At 40.4% G+C, this 6549-nt stretch overlaps 1 pseudogene; it reads right to left on the reverse strand.

The window, feature by feature from the left end:
* Positions 1-5125: 5125 nt before the first annotated feature.
* Positions 5126-5837, reverse strand: LOC102411818 (annotated as a pseudogene).
* Positions 5838-6549: the final 712 nt, after the last annotated feature.

Genomic DNA, 6549 nt, shown 5'->3' on the forward strand with positions numbered 1-6549 from the left:
TGTTGATATATGGCAGAAGCCACCCATTATTTGTAATTAAGGTAATTATCCTCCAACTAAAATAAATTAGTTAAAAAGATAATTTAGAAGACTCAGGCAAGAATAATCTTTTGTACTGTTCCATATTTTTGCTTACTATGTTTTTTTCCCTTTGATGTTTTAAAATCCCTGTACTTATTTCTTTTCTGTTTAGAGTTTTCTTTATCCATTCTTTTAGGGTAAAGTGCTGCTGGTTAAAGGCTCTTTTAATTTACCTTCATCTAAGACTATTTTGATTTTTTTTCCCCTCACTCCTGGAGGATATGCTCACTAGGTGTAGTACCCTTGGCTGCCAATTCTTTTTCAGATCTGAAAAATGTTAGGCCACTTCCTTCTGGCTTATATGTTTCCTGATGAAAAGTCCTCTATCATTCAATAATGTTCTTTCTATAGGTAACATGTCATTTCTTTTTCACTGCTTCCAAGACTTTCCTTTTCGTAAATAAGTTTGACTATGATGTTTCATAGTACAGAATTCCTTGGGTTTTATCCCATTTGGAGTTTGCTCAGCTTCTTGACAGAGAAGGCAATAGCACCCCACTCCAGTACTCTTGCCTGGAAAATCCCATGGATGGAGGAGCCTGGTAGGCTGCACTCCACGGGGTCGCTAAGAGTCGGACACGACTGAGCGACTTCACTTTCACTTTTCACTTGCATGCATTGGAGAAGGAAATGGCAACCCACTCCAGTGTTCTTGCCTGGAGAATCCCAGGGACGGGGGAGCCTGGTGGGCTGCCGTCAATAGGGTTGCACAGAGTCAGACACGACTGAAGTGACTTAGCAGCAGCAGCAGCAGGAGCTTCTTGAATCTTTAGGCTTATGCCTATTGTCAAATTAGGGGATTTTTCAGCTTTTTTTTCTTGAGCATCTTTTCATCTCTACTCTATCTCCTCCTCTTGAAAAAGTTTTCAATGTATTTTAAAGGATAAATGGGAAGTGACTGATACATTTTAATCAAAGAATTTGTATCGTTAAACTTTTGATGAGAAGCCATCCCACAACTTAGTGGTTTCTAACAATTGTTTAATTAGCTCACAGCTCTGTGGGTTGACAATTTAGGCTTGTCTCAGTAAGGTAGCTTTTTTCCTGGTCTCAGCTAGTGTGCCGTCTATGGGGTCGCACAGAGTCGGACACGACTGAAGTGACTTAGCAGCAGCAGCAGCTGGTGTTAACCATACTTCTTCACTTAGCTGCTGTGTTGGGTAGAGGCTGGTGGCTGAAGAAGGTTTTCACTGGTATGGCTGGTCTCTACTTCAAATGTCCCTTCACCTTCCAGCAGACTGTGTGTGTGATAGTCGCTCAGTCATGTCCGACTCTCTGCCACCCCATGACTGTAGCCCATCAGGCTCCTCTGTCCAGGGAATTCTCCAGGCCAGAATACTGGAGTGGGTAGCCATTCCCTTCTCCAGGGTATCTTCCTGACCCAGGGATTGAACTCTGGACCCTGCAAAGCAGGTGGATTCCTTAATGTCAAAGCCACCAGGGAAAACCTAAGCCCAGAAGACTAAACTGAGCTTTCTCGCATGATGCTGGAAGTCCCGCAAGACCTATGAAAAGCAGGCTCCAATGTGTAAGACCTTCCATTGGCCAGAGTAAACAATATAACCAACTCAAATTCAAAGGATAGAAAAGTAGATTCTAACTTTCAGTGGCAGGGGAAAATTTTTGCAATCCAGCTTGGGGCTATTTTAATCAAATTCACCTTTTAAAAAGAGTATTTAATACTGTGAGAGGTGTAATTTGAAGGAAGCAAGAGTTGAGGCTGAGAGATCACTTTAAATAGGAATAGAGAGAAAACTGAAGCTTTAAAACATGCTTAAGGAGTAGTATTGACAAGTGATTGATTATATGTAAGTTGAGGGAAAGGATCTGTCATGCATTGCTATTAGGTTTATGTCTTGAGCAATTTGGGGAATAGTAATCACATTTATTGAATTGGGAACCCTAGAAGAGGCAAGATAAAGATAAAGGTAATGAGTTCCGTTTGGGATAAATTTTATTTGAGGTACTAAAAGACATCCAAGTGGAAATATTGACTATTTAGTTCATTAGAGGGCCAGGGTCTAAGAAAAGAGGTCTGGATGGAAAAAAAACTATCTGTAAGTTAGCAACTTACTGACCATACATAGTTTTGGCTATAGAAATGAATGAGTTAAATGTTAATATTCCTGAGTTGTACTGTTCTGAAAATAAGAAAAATGGAACAAGGGCAGGATTCCATTGAGCTCAACACTCTTTAGCAGTAGCCAGAAAGGTATTTTATTTGTATTACTTTTATTAAGCACACATATCTTTAGTATTTGTTGAAAAGGTTTGCCTATACCTCACATAAGTGCAAGATTCAATCTTAGTTATCACTCATGGTGGAAGCTACAGACTTCCATGAGTACAGAGAAGGGTCAGGTGATTATATGCATGTAACAAGGAGTCAGGACTGTATGGTCATAGGATCATATCTCTCATGGTATTATGTAATTATTAATATAACAGCTCCAGATAGTGTCTACTCTGTCTGATCAGGGTTGCCATCAAGAACTCACTCAGGAAAAATAATAATAGACAAAACTCAAAAATACTTGAGATAATATTTGACTTCATTTCAAGTGGTGAGACTTGAACTGGATTTCTGAAGTCCAGAGATCAGGACCAGCCAAAATTTCTGGCCATATGTTGCTTCCATCACATGTATTTCTTAGTGTGTTAATGCATCCTTCAGCTCTAGTTCAAAAGCATCAATTCTTCGGCACTCAGCTTTCTTCACAGTCCAACTCTCGCACCCATACATGACCACAGGAAAAACCATAGCCTTGACTAGATGGACCTTTGTTGGCAAAGTAATGTCTCTGCTTTTGAATATGCTATCTGGGTTGGACATAACTTTCCTTCCAAAATCCCTTGTCAGGTACTGGACTGTGAAGACTCTTGAGAGTCCCTTGGACTGCAAGGAGATCCAACCAGTCCATTCTAAAGGAGATCAGCCCTGGATTTATTTGGAAGGAATGATGCTAAAGCTGAAACTCCAGTACTTTGGCCACCTCATGTGAAGAGTTGACTCATTGGAAAAGACTCTGATGCTGGGAGGGATTGGGGGTGGGAGGAGAAGGGGACAACAGAGGATGAGATGGCTGGATGGTATCACTGGCTCAATGGACATGAGTCTGAGTGAACTCCGGGAGTTGGTGATGGACAGGGAGGCCTGGCGTGCTGCGATTCATGGGGTCGCAAAGAGTCGGACATGACTGAGCGACTGAACTGAACTGAACTGAACTTCAGAAAGTTAGATTTAAAATAAAGTCATAAAACTTTATTTTATATTTATATACATATAAAAAGTATATATACTTTTTATATGTATATAAATATAAATACTTTTAATAAATGTATATAAATATAAATACTTATGTATATGCATATAAATACTTTTTATATGTGTATATGTATATATATATATACACATATAAAAAGTCTTTCTTATATACAGAATCTACCCTGAACTCAAAACAAGAAGTAATGAAGTTAGAGGACTGCTGCATGAAATGAGGAAATCAGTTACACAGAGGCACAGGACGAGAGACCTCTGGAGGGGAAGTGAAAAGGGCAGAGGATGAGATGGTTAGATATCATCACCACCTCAATGGACATGAATTTGAGCAAACTCTGGGAGGTAGTGAAGGACAGGGGAGCCTGGTGTGTTGCAGTTCATGGGGTCACAAAGAGTCAGACATGACTTAGTGACTGAACAGCAACAACAAAGTACAATACTAGAAGTAGAACGAGATACCAGGAGTCATGCAGCAGAATTAACCTTGGGTTGTACGATGTCTGACTAAGGTTAATGTTTAACACATGGAGAAGGCAATGGCACCCCACTCCAGTACTCTTGCCTGGAAAATCCCATGGACGGAGGAGCCTGGTAGGCTGCAGTCCATGGGGTCGCTAAGAGTCAGATACCACTGAGTGACTTCACTTTCACTTTTCACTTTTGTGCATTGGAGAAGGAAATGGCAACCCACTCCAGTGTTCTTGCCTGGAGAATCCCAGGGATGGGGGAGCCTGGTGGGCTGCCTTCTATGGGGTCACACAGAGTCGGACACAACTGAAGTGACTTAGCAGCAGCAATGTTTAATACAGGGTTCAAGAATATCTGAAATTGAAAGCTAGCAAACAGTAAGGCAAGGAGTTGATCCTCCCTACCTTCCCAGTAGTCTATCTGGAGACCCATTTGCAACAAACTTCCCTTTAGTTCTTTTATTCCCTTCATCTCCAAAGTAATGGATAAAAAGAGTTGTAAGAAGGAGCTTGTCTACATTGGCTGGGGTGTTATGGGGAAATGGGTACTCTGAACAAACCATGAGCACATGAGAGCTAATTTTCAACCTCTGCATGTGAATTGCGTGCATATTCAGTTGTGACTGACTCTGTGATCCCCTGCGCTGTAGACCACCAGCTTCCTCTGTCCATGGGATTTTCCAGGTAAGAATATTGGAGTGGATTGCTATTCCCTTCTCCAGGCATCTTCCTGACCCAGCGATGGAACCCAGGGATCTCCCGCATTGGCAGGCAGATGCTTATCACTGAGCCACCTGGGAAGCCCCATGTGAAGTAGCCTCATGGTTTTATTCCTTCCTTTCCCCAGAATTGGAAAGATACACTAGGTGTCCTCCTTGCTTCATACTCTCTCATATTCATACCACAATCCTCTAAGAATGTTTATAATTCTACATGCCTTTGAGGCTCATGATATAAAACTATATAACCTTTCCTTTTTCTTTGTTTTAGCCACTAATGTTTAACTCTTTCTGCATTAATTTGAAAAAACAAAACAAAAAAAAACAAATAACACTTAACTGGTAATGTTTCTTTTCTCACTGGTTTCTTCTGCTATTTTGAGTGATTTCTGTTTTACCCATACCCTGATCCTCAATTTCTTGACATTTTCATCTATATTGAGTATTTGCCGCATTCCAGTTCAGCTCTTTACTCCCATAACACCATCCTGAAGCTTATGCCTTAGATCTTTGCTTCTTTTTTTTTCTCCTTTTTTGGTTCTTATAACTTTATTGGACAATCGGCAGTTAGTTCTAATTTACATTAACTGTAGATTTTGAAAAGTGACGAGTATGTAGGTAACCAATGAATAGAGCTTGTTTGGTAATTCTTCATCTTCAGACAACCTTGCATGGATATGGTATGGGACATTCCTTATTCCTTTAGCCCAGACATCTTTGTTGAGCCTGGGGTCAATGCTTAGATCTGGGGTTCCAATCTCTTTCATGGCAAATTTCCAGATTTCTTTGAGTGCCTGAGGAGCACGCTTCTTGAAACCCACTCCATGATGCACTTGTGAATGTTGATAGTGTATTCTCTGGTCAACACTTCATTGATGGCAGACTGACCATTCTTGTCACCACTTCTAGCGGTGGGAGCCATCCTGCCAGGTGGGGGCTGGAAAGGAAGAGTGCAAGGGATTGTGGGAGGGTCTTCTCTACTCCTGATATCATATAGACAGGATCACAGAGATGACCACAACCTTCTAGCCTTCCATCCTTCCAAATACAATCAAATTTATTTCCTTTCATTCCTAGCATCACTATCCATTGCTCTTTCATCCCATCCTCATCCCTTTTCTGGATTATCGCTTCCAGCTCTTACCTGATCTTTTTGTAATTCATTCCTGTCTGTTCCCTGTTTTCAGTCTTCCCTCTTTAGAAAATACAAATTAGATCATTGCCCTTAGGATATTGTCCAAACTCTTAATGTACGTCCTTTGTTGGAGCCCATTTATTTTTTCCCAGTTTAGCTCTCATTCCAACTTCAACTCACTTCAACAATATCACTCCATATACATCTCTCCATTTCAACAAGATTGAAATTCACTGAGTTCTCCCCAAAGTCCATACAATCTTACCTCCAAGTCTTCACATATATTATTTTTTGCCTGAAATATCACTCTCACATCTACCTGTAGGTTTCACTCCCACCGTACTCTTTGTCTAGTTCTTTACTATACATTTGTAGGTCCTACCTTAAATTTTACTTTCTTTATAAAGTTTTCCCTGAATTTCCCCTGGACCAGGCAGCCCACCCTGGATTTTGTGCACCAGTTTCCATGTTGCTAACGCTTTCTCTGCTTCCCAATTGGATAACTTGTTATACTTTCTGATCACTGTTACTCTTTGTAAGTTCTTTGATCAATACATATTTTGATATGTTGAGTTAGACTTTTCTACACACCTCTTTTCTTCTTTTTGCCACTGTCTTTTTATTCTTAACTATTAAAAAAAACTTTTTATTTTATTTTATATTGGGATATAGCTGATTAACAATGTGGTGATATTTTCAGGTGAATAGTGAAGGGATTCAGCCATATATAATACAGGCATCCATTCTCCCCCAAACTCCACTCCCATCCAGATTGCCATAAAACACTGAGAAGAGTTCTCTGTGCTATATGTGCGTGCATACATACTAAGTCACATCAGTTGTGTCTGACTCTGTGTGATCCTATGG

The sequence above is a fragment of the Bubalus bubalis genome, chromosome 22 (assembly GCF_019923935.1).
Source record: "Bubalus bubalis isolate 160015118507 breed Murrah chromosome 22, NDDB_SH_1, whole genome shotgun sequence".
Lineage (NCBI taxonomy): Eukaryota > Metazoa > Chordata > Mammalia > Artiodactyla > Bovidae > Bubalus > Bubalus bubalis.